The sequence below is a fragment of the Trachemys scripta genome, chromosome 10, assembly GCF_013100865.1.
Source record: "Trachemys scripta elegans isolate TJP31775 chromosome 10, CAS_Tse_1.0, whole genome shotgun sequence".
NCBI classification, from domain to species: Eukaryota; Metazoa; Chordata; order Testudines; family Emydidae; genus Trachemys; species Trachemys scripta.
In genome coordinates, this window is record NC_048307.1 from 21,796,268 (window position 1) to 21,806,941 (window position 10,674).

Genomic DNA, 10,674 nt, shown 5'->3' on the forward strand with positions numbered 1-10,674 from the left:
GATCCCATGGCACCAGAACTTACTCTATGTTTTTCCCCCAATACCGGTTCTCAACAGGGTCCTGATAAAAATACGAACAGACCATGCACGGTGATCCTGATTGCCCCGTCGTGGCCCAGACAACCGTGGTTTCCATTCCTCACCAGAATGTTGATTCAACCACCAATTTCGTTGCCCCTCATCCCGAACTTCCTGTCATAGCAACACAGCCGATTTCTCCACCCCAACCTATCCATGCTTCACCTCAAAGCCTGGTTCCTACATGGTTCTCCCAAAATGAACTAGATTGCTCTGAACAAGTTCAAAGAGTGCTCCTACACAGCAGAACACAATCTACTCGCACCACCTATCTAAGAAAGTGGAAATGATTCACACATTGGTGTTCAGCTAAACAACTTTATCCCATGTTAGTATCTCTCCCACTCATACTTGACTACCTATTGGACCTTAAGCAATCCGGCCTTTCTTTCAGCTCCATCAGAGTACATTTAGCTACTATTACAACCTTTCATGACAAAATTGATGATACCTCTGTTTTTGCTCATCCAATCACCAAGCGTTTCCTCAAGGGACTCCAAGCCCTATACCGAGACATTAAACCGCCTACCACTCCGTGGGATCTTCATTTAGTAATATCCTGCCTAATTCAACAACCATTTGAGCCCCTAGCCACTTGCTCCCTTTTACACCTTTCGATGAAAACAGCATTTTTAGTGGCAATTACCTCTGGCAGACGGGCAGGAGAAATAGCAGCTCTTATGGCAGACACACCATATACGCTATTTTTCAAGAACAAGGTTACCTTTAGATTACACCCCAAATTTCTTCCAAAGGTGCATTCCTCATTCCACATTAATGAGCTGATACACCTACCAACCTTCTTTCCGAAACCACATGCAAACTCGTTCGAAGCCACAATGCATACATTAGATGTATGCAGGGCCTTGTCCTTCTATTTGGATAGAACCAAACCTTTTAGAAATTCTTCTAGACTTTTTGTCTCCATCGCGGACCATTCCAAAGGGACTCCTATTTCTACACAGAGACTTTCAAACTGGATTTCTCAGTGCATCCAATTGCTATCAGATGAAGAAGGTTACACCCCCAGCCGGCATCAGAACTCACTCCACTAGATCTCTAACTGCCTCTGTTAGAGGCTTTCTTACGCAAAGTTCCCCTGGCTGACATCTGTAAAGCAGCCACTTGGTCCTCTGAACACAGATTGTTAAACACTATGCCCTGACGCAAGGCCCTCTCTCTGATACACGTGTGGGTAGAGCTGTACTATCTACTGCATTCCTATCAGATCCGAAGTCCCTACCTCCTTGAGACACACTGCTTTTAAGTCACCTGGAGTGGAGCACCCACAGGGACATCTCTCAAAGAAGAAGAGGAGGTTACTCACCCTGTGCAGTAACTGACATTCTTCCCCTTTTTCTTCCCCACCACCCTCATGTAAATTTTCTCACAGTACCTTTCACTATGAACTTGAAGCACACATTTAAAAAGTTACTTGTCTACACACAACACAAATACAGCTATCCAAACATTGTACTGTAAGCTTTCTCCACAAAAACACAAGAAACCATGTACATTCTGTGACAGAGAGCTCAATCTTTTAGATTATACATTGTGTATTACAGAATCTATAGTTCAAATTTATCAGATTGTTTAGTCTTGAATAGTAATTCTGAATGTACTCCGTCACCAAAGGAGTTTTTAGAAAAAAAGTTACATAAGATAAGGTAGTATTCACATTTAATATTATGATGTCAACATCCGGACAATAAACCTGGGGTAGCCTGAGGTTATGCTACAGGAGCCTTTTTCAGAAGCCAGAACCTAGTTTTCAGATGGAACTGTGAACATATGAAAACATGTTCAATGTATGACCATTATTTTGTTAGTGTCTTTACGTTCTGCGATGTTCTACTGAGTGCAACCCTAGCTTTTGTATTCAGCTGATTGTGCATTTTATTAGAATACTATTACAAGAGTGCCAAGATCCTAATTATAGAGGTTGGTTGACTTTTCAGTCCTCTTCTCAGTATGATAAAGTTCTCATCCTCCTTTTGAATTATCAAACCTTTTTCTTCTTAAAATACCATTACAGAGGTGAAGTGTCTATTCTTTCAACATTCTCAGCCTATGCATCTTCTTTACTATCTATTTCCTAGTCCAATGTCCTAACTACTCAGCATTATGACTACCTCCTTACACTGTATTGTTGTTTTTATTCCCACAGTGCCTAGGAACGCCAGTCATGGACTGGGACCCCCATTGTGCTAGACCCTGACCAAAAAGACAGTTCATATTCCAAAGAGCTTGCAATCTAAGTATAAGACATGAAACAACAGATGGATACCAGCAGGGGAGCACAGAAAAGCAGAGTTTTGACAAGAGATTTAAATGTGGATTATGAAGTAGCTTTGCACATGTTTACAGAGAGCACCTCCAACCGTGAGGGGCAACATGGGAGAATGCACAAAGTTGAAAACTTTACACATGGGTGATGGAAAATGGCATTATGAGCCAATTAGAGGCTAGAGTTGATAGCTTGACAGCAAATAAGAGATGATATATAGGGTGGGGATTGACAGAGACAGGCATTGAAAATAAGTACAAGTAGCATATGTTTGATTTGATATAGAAGGGGGAACCAGTGGAGGTATTCAAAGGGGGTGATATGCTTCACAGTATGACATGTACTGAACATGGCATTCTCCAGGAACAGGAGTAAGATACACTTGGGGAGACCTAATTAGAATAGGCTCTGTGTTTCTCATGTTTACCTGCAGGAAATTGCTACTTTTGTATCTTGTTGGGTCAGATTCTGATGCCTGTTGTACAGGTTAAAGCCAGAGGGAGTCCATTCAAATTTAGGAAGTAAATGTGGCTTTACAGAAATCAGAATCTGGACTTCCTATATCTAACTAGCAGACTCACCAACATTATCTAGAGAGTGGAATTTACAGAAGAATTACAATTGTGTATTATCAACTATGATGTGAAACACACACGAATGATTAAGGAGCTCATAGACTAGACATTTTAAAACTTATGACCTGGCTCAGAACTAATGCCAAATGAAACTTGGAATTGCCAGTTTGTGGCAAGTTTTGCTATTCTGAAAATTTGAAACCAATTTTTAAAAAATTTCCTGCAAACTGGAAATCCTGAAAAAAACAATCATTTTGGAAACACAGGGCATGTTTACACTGCAAATAGACACCCTTGGATGGCTTGGGCCAGCTGACTTGGGCTTGTGGGGTTGGGGCTAAGGGCCAGTTTAATTGAGGTATAGGTGTTCAGGCTCAGTCTTCAGACTGAGCTCTGAGACCCTCCCATCTTGCAGGGTCCTAGAGCCTGGTCTCCAGCCCAAGCTCAAATATCCACACCGCAATTATACAGTCTCTTAGCCCAAGCCCTGGGAGCCCGAATCAGCTGCTTGTGGGTAAGCCACAGATTTTTAATTGTGTTGTAGACATACCCACAGAATGATAATTTCAGTCAGCAGCTGCCAGGAAGTCCTAGGGTCTGCGGTTCCTGGGAAGCTCTGCCATCAGGGTAACCCAGATAGTCAACTGGCCCAGGAGTCTGGAAGCCCTTGGATCCCTGGTCTGGGATAGTCTGCATGATGGGGCTGTTCCCAGAGCTGTAGACCGTGGGACTCAGGAGCTTATCTTAGGACTTCCAGGTTCACGACTCCACAGCAGGGATCCAGCATGAGTCAGGGTTCTCAGAGTTTCTAGGCTCTCTGCTATGGGGTTGGGAGACAAGACTGAGTGAGAGACAGGCTTTCAGGCTTCTGGCTCCATGACAGGGTTGCTGGAAGCTCTAGCATGGTTAGCTACCCCAGGCACTGGAAGCCTGTAAGTTGTAAGTTTTTGTTTTTTTTAAGTAAATCATCAGTTATTTACAGATCAGAGATGAAAAAGCCAATTATAAATAAACCTTTTGAATTCAGAGGAAACACCCAGAGGTAAATTAGTGAATATGAGTCAAATGTAGTGATTGTCACAGGACCAAAGGTTCTGAAGCTACCTTTCAGTGAAATTTTTTTATTTCACCTGAAGTCACTCAAAAGGAGTAGCAGAACAGGGCACCAGCAAGGAGGGAGCACAAAGCATACAGGATCAAACAAGCCAGAATTGCTTGGTTTTAATTATGATCTGAACTGGGGTCAGGAGGAATTTGCAGAACTCCTTCTCTGGCTCTACCTGTTGTTGACTAAAATAACAAAACCCTCAGACTGAGCTCCTAGTATGTATGTGGGGACCCCTACTATCCTACTGGCAGTCTAAAATTTCTGACTGAGAAAGGAGGCAATAACTGCAAGATCTGTATATGTCACCTCTGTTTGAATTTAACCGTTTGTAGAGCAAAGTTATAGGCCAAGATGTTAACGTTACTTGTGATTTTTGGGTGTCCAAGTTAAGATATTTTAAAGGGGTCTAACCTTTCAGAGCTTGGGTGCTCAGCATTTTCAGAAAATCAGGCTCCTTTAACATATCTCACGTTGGGCTCCTAGAATCACTAGCCACTTCGGAAAATCTTGTCTATAGTCTCCAGCGTAATTCAGTTCAAATATACTCCGATGACTTGTTATGTTTGCTGCATTGCAAACAAGTAGTGCAGTGTGTTTCATAATAACAAGAAGGTTTTTCTCTTACAGGTGAGTATTTTCAGTAACAGCTCACATTTTTCCCTCAGAGGTAATCTGGAAATTGCAAACCCCTCCCCCCCCCATCCCCAGTGTCAACATTCTAGCCCTGCTGCTTCTCTGCCACCGGGAACTCTGATACATCCACTGCGCTTCTGGGACCCAAGTCAAGTTGGGACCATGTGCACACAGGAAAACAACAGGGCTCAGACCCTAGGTCCCAGCTTAACACAGGCTCGGACCCTTCAGCCCTGCAGGGTCCTGGGACCCTAGGTTAGCACAATTGGTGTGTGTATGCAAGGGAGTTAACCTTGAGCCTGGGCTCAAACTCGTACTTACATTGTTGTGTAGACATACCCTCACAGGCCAAGTTAATTGACTCAGGCTCACAGGGCTCATGTTCATACAGGGCTAAAAACAACAGTCTAGATGTTCCTCTCCAGCCTGTGCGGGAACATCTACACTGCTGTTTTTAGCCCTGTAGCACAAGCCCGAGTCAGCTGACCTGGACTCTGAAGCTGCATGCCGTGTTTGAGTGGGTTTTTTTTTTCTCCAGTGTAGACATAACTTTGTGGGTTTTGTCATGTTAGCCTTGTGGGACATCAGTCTGACCACTGTGTGCAGATTGCTATGCTTGTTTTTTTTAAATCCCCAATGAATGAACAGCAGTCAGGGTCTTCGTTTGTTTCTGGCATGATTCTCCTTCAGCTCTGCTGATGCTTAAAAGAGGTGGGAACCTTAGATTTTCTGTAGCAACACTGCGGGTACGTCGACAGTACTAAATTAATTCGAACTTATTCTACTTAAATTTTTGGAAGCGATTTTATACATTCGGTGTTGTATCCCCCCACTAAAGCGCGTGAATTCAGCGGAGTGCATCCACAGTACCGAGGCTAGCATCGAATGTCGGCGCGGTGCACTGTGGGAAGCTATCCCACAGTCCCCGCCGCCCATTGGAATTCTGGGTTAAGCTCCCGGTGCATGATGGGGCAAAAACATTCGCGGGGCTGTTTCTGGGTATGTGTCGTCACTCACTCCTCCCTCCGTGAAAGCTACGGCAGATGGCATACTGCCAGCAAACGGTGCAGTACAGTGCAACGCCTGTCTCCTGGTACTATGAATCCACCTTGAATGTCCTCTCGACTTTCTATCTACTCTTTTATCTAACCATTTCCCGCCTTTTTTTGGCTGCCATGAACCAAGCAGCACAGCTTCTGCTCTCCCGCTCTTGCATCGCTAGCTAATTTTTCCACGTTGTCGGTCCTGGGCTCCCGTGGAAGCTATAGAAGGCAACAATTTCCCGCCGTTTTTTGGCCATCGTGAACTGTGGAACTCTGGTCTGTTTGAACAGCTGCAGGAAGGAACTTACTTCCCAGACCAGAAAATTACTGTTGGGGATGTTGAAATGCCTATTGTTATCCTCAGGGACCCAGCCTACCCCTTAATGCCATGGCTCATGAAGCTGTACACAGGCACCCTAGACAGTAGTAAGGAGCAGTTCAGCTATAGGCTGAGCAAGTGCAGAATGGTGGTAGCATGTGCCTTTGGATGTTTGAAAGCGCGCTGGCGCAGTTTACTGACTCAGATCTCAGCACAACCAATATTCCAATTGTAATTGCTGCTTGTTGTGTGCTCCACAGTATCTGTGAGAGTAAAGGGGAGACATTTATGGCAGGGAGGGAGGTTGAGGCAACTCACCTGGTGGCCAATTTCGCACAGCCAGACAACAGGGCGATTAGGAGAGCGCAGCAGGGCACACTGCACATCAGAAAAGCTTTGAAAGCCAGTTTCATGACTGGCCAGGGTACGGTGTGACAGTTGTGTTTGTTTCTCTTGATGTTACCCGCCCCCTATATATATGAAAGGAAATAAAGTCAAAATTGTTTAAAAAAGGTTATTATTTGTCGCACAACACATTGAAACAAATCAGAAGGTAGAGCAGGGGGGCTATTGGGTTGGGGGGGTGGAGGAGGAGGGAAGGACAAGTCCAGAAACCAAATCAAAAGTTCGCATATGCTAGCTTTCTGCTGCTTGGGCGATCCTCTGGGGTTGAGTATGTGGGTCCCCGTAGCCTCGCCTCCTCCCCCCCCCGTATTCTTGGGCATCTGGGTGAGGAGGCTATGGAACTTGGGGAGGAGGGAGGATGGTTATACAGGGGCTGCAGCGGCAATCTGTGGTTTTGCTGCCTTTCCCGCATTAGATCCACCATACAGCACAGCATGTCAGTTTGCTGCCCCATGAGCTTGACCATAGCGTCCTGCCTGCTCTCATCGCCCTCCTCTCTTTGTGTTCCTGTAATGCTTTACAGGAATCAGCAATTGTTTGCCTCCATGCATTCAGCTGGGCCCTATCAGTACGGGAGGCCTGCATGAGCTCGGCAAATATGTCGTTCCGAGTTCGTTTTTTCCACCTTCTAATCTGGACCAGCTTCTGGGACGGAGTAGATAGGGGCTGCGTTGAAATATTTGCACCTGTGGCAGGAGAAAAAGGGAGGGTAGTATTTTAAAAAATACATTTCAGAGAACAAAGGGGACACTCCTCTGTGAAACGGGCAATTCATAGTACACAGCACATGTTCTTTCTGCACAAGTTAGCATTTTGCCTCTTATACTGAAGTGTCACTTTGGTGTGAGTAAGCCATCACACACGGCCGGGCAACAGAATTCAGCTTGCAAGCAACCTAGGGTCATGTGGGGTTCTGCTTCTTCTACATTCATTTCAATGCTTTCAAACTGCTGGGCTCCCTTTCCCATAGCAAGCAATGCCTGGTGGGCTTGCCATATAAAAGGAGGGCCTGCGGGCTCTCTGGGATGATCGCTTCACAGAACACTCCTCCCTCCCCCTCCCCCCGCACCCACTGCGTGGCTCCGATGAGGCTCTGAGCAGGGATGAGCCCTTTAAACTAAACGCAAACAGCCCAGCACCGCTGGGTTTCCCCCCACCCCACCCCGCGTGGGTCCGATCAGGCTCTCACTCACCAGAAGTACCTTCTCCAGGGTCTGGGAGCCCACTTTGGGAGTGGGGGGAGGCTATTGGCTCTAGCGTTAAGAATAGTTCCTGGCTAGGGGGGAAAACGGATTCCCCACTTGCCACCTGTGCACTGTCCTCCTCCTCCTCTTCATCCTCCAATGACTCTTCCTCCTTGCAACTCCCCCCTTGCAGGTGTCCACAGACAGTGGTGGGGTAGTGGTGGCGTCACCCCCCATAATTGCATGCAGTTCACGTTAGAAGCGGAATGTATAGGGCTGTGACCAAGAGCACCCGTTCACCTCCCTGGCTTTTTGGTACGATTGCCTGAGCTCCGTGATTTTTGTACGACACTGCTCTGTGTCCCCGGAGTAGCCTCTTTCCGTCATGGCCCTGGAGACTTTAGCATACGTATTTGCATTCCTTTTTTTGGAACTTAGTTCTGCCATAACAGATTAGTCTCCCCAACATGCGATGAGATCCAGTACCTCCCGTTCGGACCATGCTGGAGCTTGTCTGCGAATCTGGGACTGCATGCTCTCTTGTGATGGTGGACTGTGCTGATGGTGACCAAACAGGAAATGAAATTCAAAAGTTCCCGGGGCTTTTCCTGACCACCTGCCTAGTGCATCAGAGTTGAGAGTGTTGTCCAGAGTGGTCACAAGGGAGCATTCTGGGATAGCTCCCGGAGGCCAATAATGTCGAATTGCATCCCCAATACCTTTAACCCGGGATTGCAATCTTGATTTAAGCTCTACTCCACTTGCCGAGGTGGAGTAAGGAAATCAGATTAAAGAGCCCTTCAAATCTGAAAAAAATTTGGTCGTGTGGATGGAATCTTTTTTTTTTAATTAACTCGGCTAATTCTGAAATAACTGACTAGTGTAGACCAGGCCTGAGACATGGCTTTCTCCCCCTTTTAGCTACAGAGGAAACATTCATTCCAGCTAACATGGACATCTCAGTGGTAAATGATGTGGAAGTAACAGCTCTGCCACAAATAAAGAGACACCACATCTGACAAGCAGCAGCAAGATTAGTCACCTATTGTGTTACAGAGAAAGCACCTCCACTGCAGAATATTATGCTGGCTCATGAGAAGCTGATGAGCCACGTTTACAGGAAACAAGGTAAGTTTTGGTATAGGTTGTAACTGATCAAGAACATATGTACAAACTAACCAGGTTTGAAAAGTTAAAGTTATAAAACTCTTTTCAGTTGCTTATAACAATTACCAGTTTTTAATCATTTGGGCTGAAATTTTCCATACTGGGTGTCTGCCTTGGGCTAATAAATGTATGTATTTTTAATTCCAGCTAAAACCATTCAGCCATTTTCAAAAATGATGTTAGGGCAAAAATATACTGTTTTACTCATGCTAAAAAAAGTGTACAGCCCTTTTATTAACAAGCTGTAGCACATCCACCCTATGTAGGGGGGGACTTGAAATGTGGCAAGGAGTTCTGATGTCAGGAATGTGGCGTTTGCAATCCCAAAGCTACAAGTCTGTGAATTATATACTCAGTAGAGACTTGTCAGAGTTCTGCAGATAAATTCGCTGTACTTGCAATGCCCTACCTACGGGGCCCAACAGTATAGAAGCAAAGAAACAGCCTTGATTTTAATCCAGAGGTGACATGAGCTGGACTGTGCGATGGGTGTGTGTAGTGAGTGGAATGGGACAAGGAGAAGGGAATGGGGGATTGGTAGTCAGGGAGAGAGGTGGGGGAGGCAGACAGAGCTGAAATTGGTTGAGAAACCTTGCGGGGATGGGGGTGCAGGAAGAGACTGGGTGGAAAAAATGGTGTGTCATCATGTAAATAAAGACAGTATCGTAATTCATATGCACAAGGGATGAAATTAAGGTTGCATAGGGAACCTTAAGTCTGACATTTTCTAACTTTTACTGCTTGACTTTGCAACTGTAACACTCTTTTCACATAATTTTTTGTGTAAAATTATATAGACACATTAGAAGAGGACTGGGCTTTTAATTAGCCAAGTAATACAGAACTATACCTCCATCCACATAATTCTAGTGCCTTTATGAACCAAAATTGTGTTCTGTGAACTTGCACATATAAATAACTAAGCCTAATGAGATTTTTCTTCTCTCTTTTCTTCCTTGCTCTTCCTCATTTCAATCAATAACTCAGGAAAACTACCTTCTTCCTTGAATACCTCCCCATTTCTATAAATGCTATTAACCTTGTTCCCAACAGTATCAATCATACCTTTGCCATTCCCCATTCCCTTATCTGCCGCTCTGTAGCACTGGACTCAAGCAGCACTTACAGTTCTAAGCCAGGAGCGTGAGGGTATGTGTAAGCAGCCCTGAAAATATAATTCTAAGACTTCAAAAGAACTTTTGGGATGAAACTGGAACAAACAGCTGACACCATCAAATACATTTTAACTTCTGTTTGAATAGGTTTTTCATGTAAATGAAAAATCAGACCCTGTGTACTTTTTTTGTTTTAATATTATAGTGGGATACTAGCACCACTACAGTAAAGGCTGAGACTAGTTTATTGTTTATTAATCTATTGTAGTCTTTTCTTTGAGTTAAACACCTTCTTTCTGCAGTGTGGCTGAGATGGAGGTGCTTTGTGTATGCCTAACTTCTATTGCCTAGAAAATCACAGGAACAACATTGCGATCCACAAACCCTGAGTTAGACACCTAGGCTCACTATACAACGAATGCGCAGACAGAGGCACCATAGACTGAGATCCACTCAAGATGAGGAGCTGCCTAAGCTAGCCAGTGAGAGATGCCAACAAGGGAGGCACCTATATCTGCTTGGTGATCAACAAATGGGAAACCATTTCCTAGAGCAGGGGTCGGCAACGTTCGGCATGCAGCTCGCCAGGCTAAGCACCCTGGCGAGCTGGGCCAGTTTTATTTACCTGCTGACGCGGCAGGTTCGGCCGATCGCGGCCCCCTTACCATTGTGCTTCCAGATCGGAAGCACAATGGTAACCCGAAACCGCTCCTTTCTGAATCTTCAGCACACCTGGTCTCTGTCAATCCCCCTTCATTTT

The 10,674-nt window shown here is 45.0% G+C and overlaps 1 long non-coding RNA gene across 2 annotated transcripts in view; it reads right to left on the minus strand.

The window, feature by feature from the left end:
- Positions 1 to 10,674, minus strand: part of LOC117883550 — a 48,684-nt gene that overhangs the window by 30,517 nt on the left and 7,493 nt on the right. The window contains exon 3 of one of the 2 annotated variants that reach the window (XR_004647318.1): positions 7,071 to 7,134. The exons of the other annotated variant lie outside the window; for it this stretch is intronic. This is a non-coding gene — a long non-coding RNA (uncharacterized LOC117883550). Of the gene's footprint in view, positions 1 to 7,070; positions 7,135 to 10,674 lie in introns of those variants that run through there. 2 annotated transcript variants of the gene reach the window in all.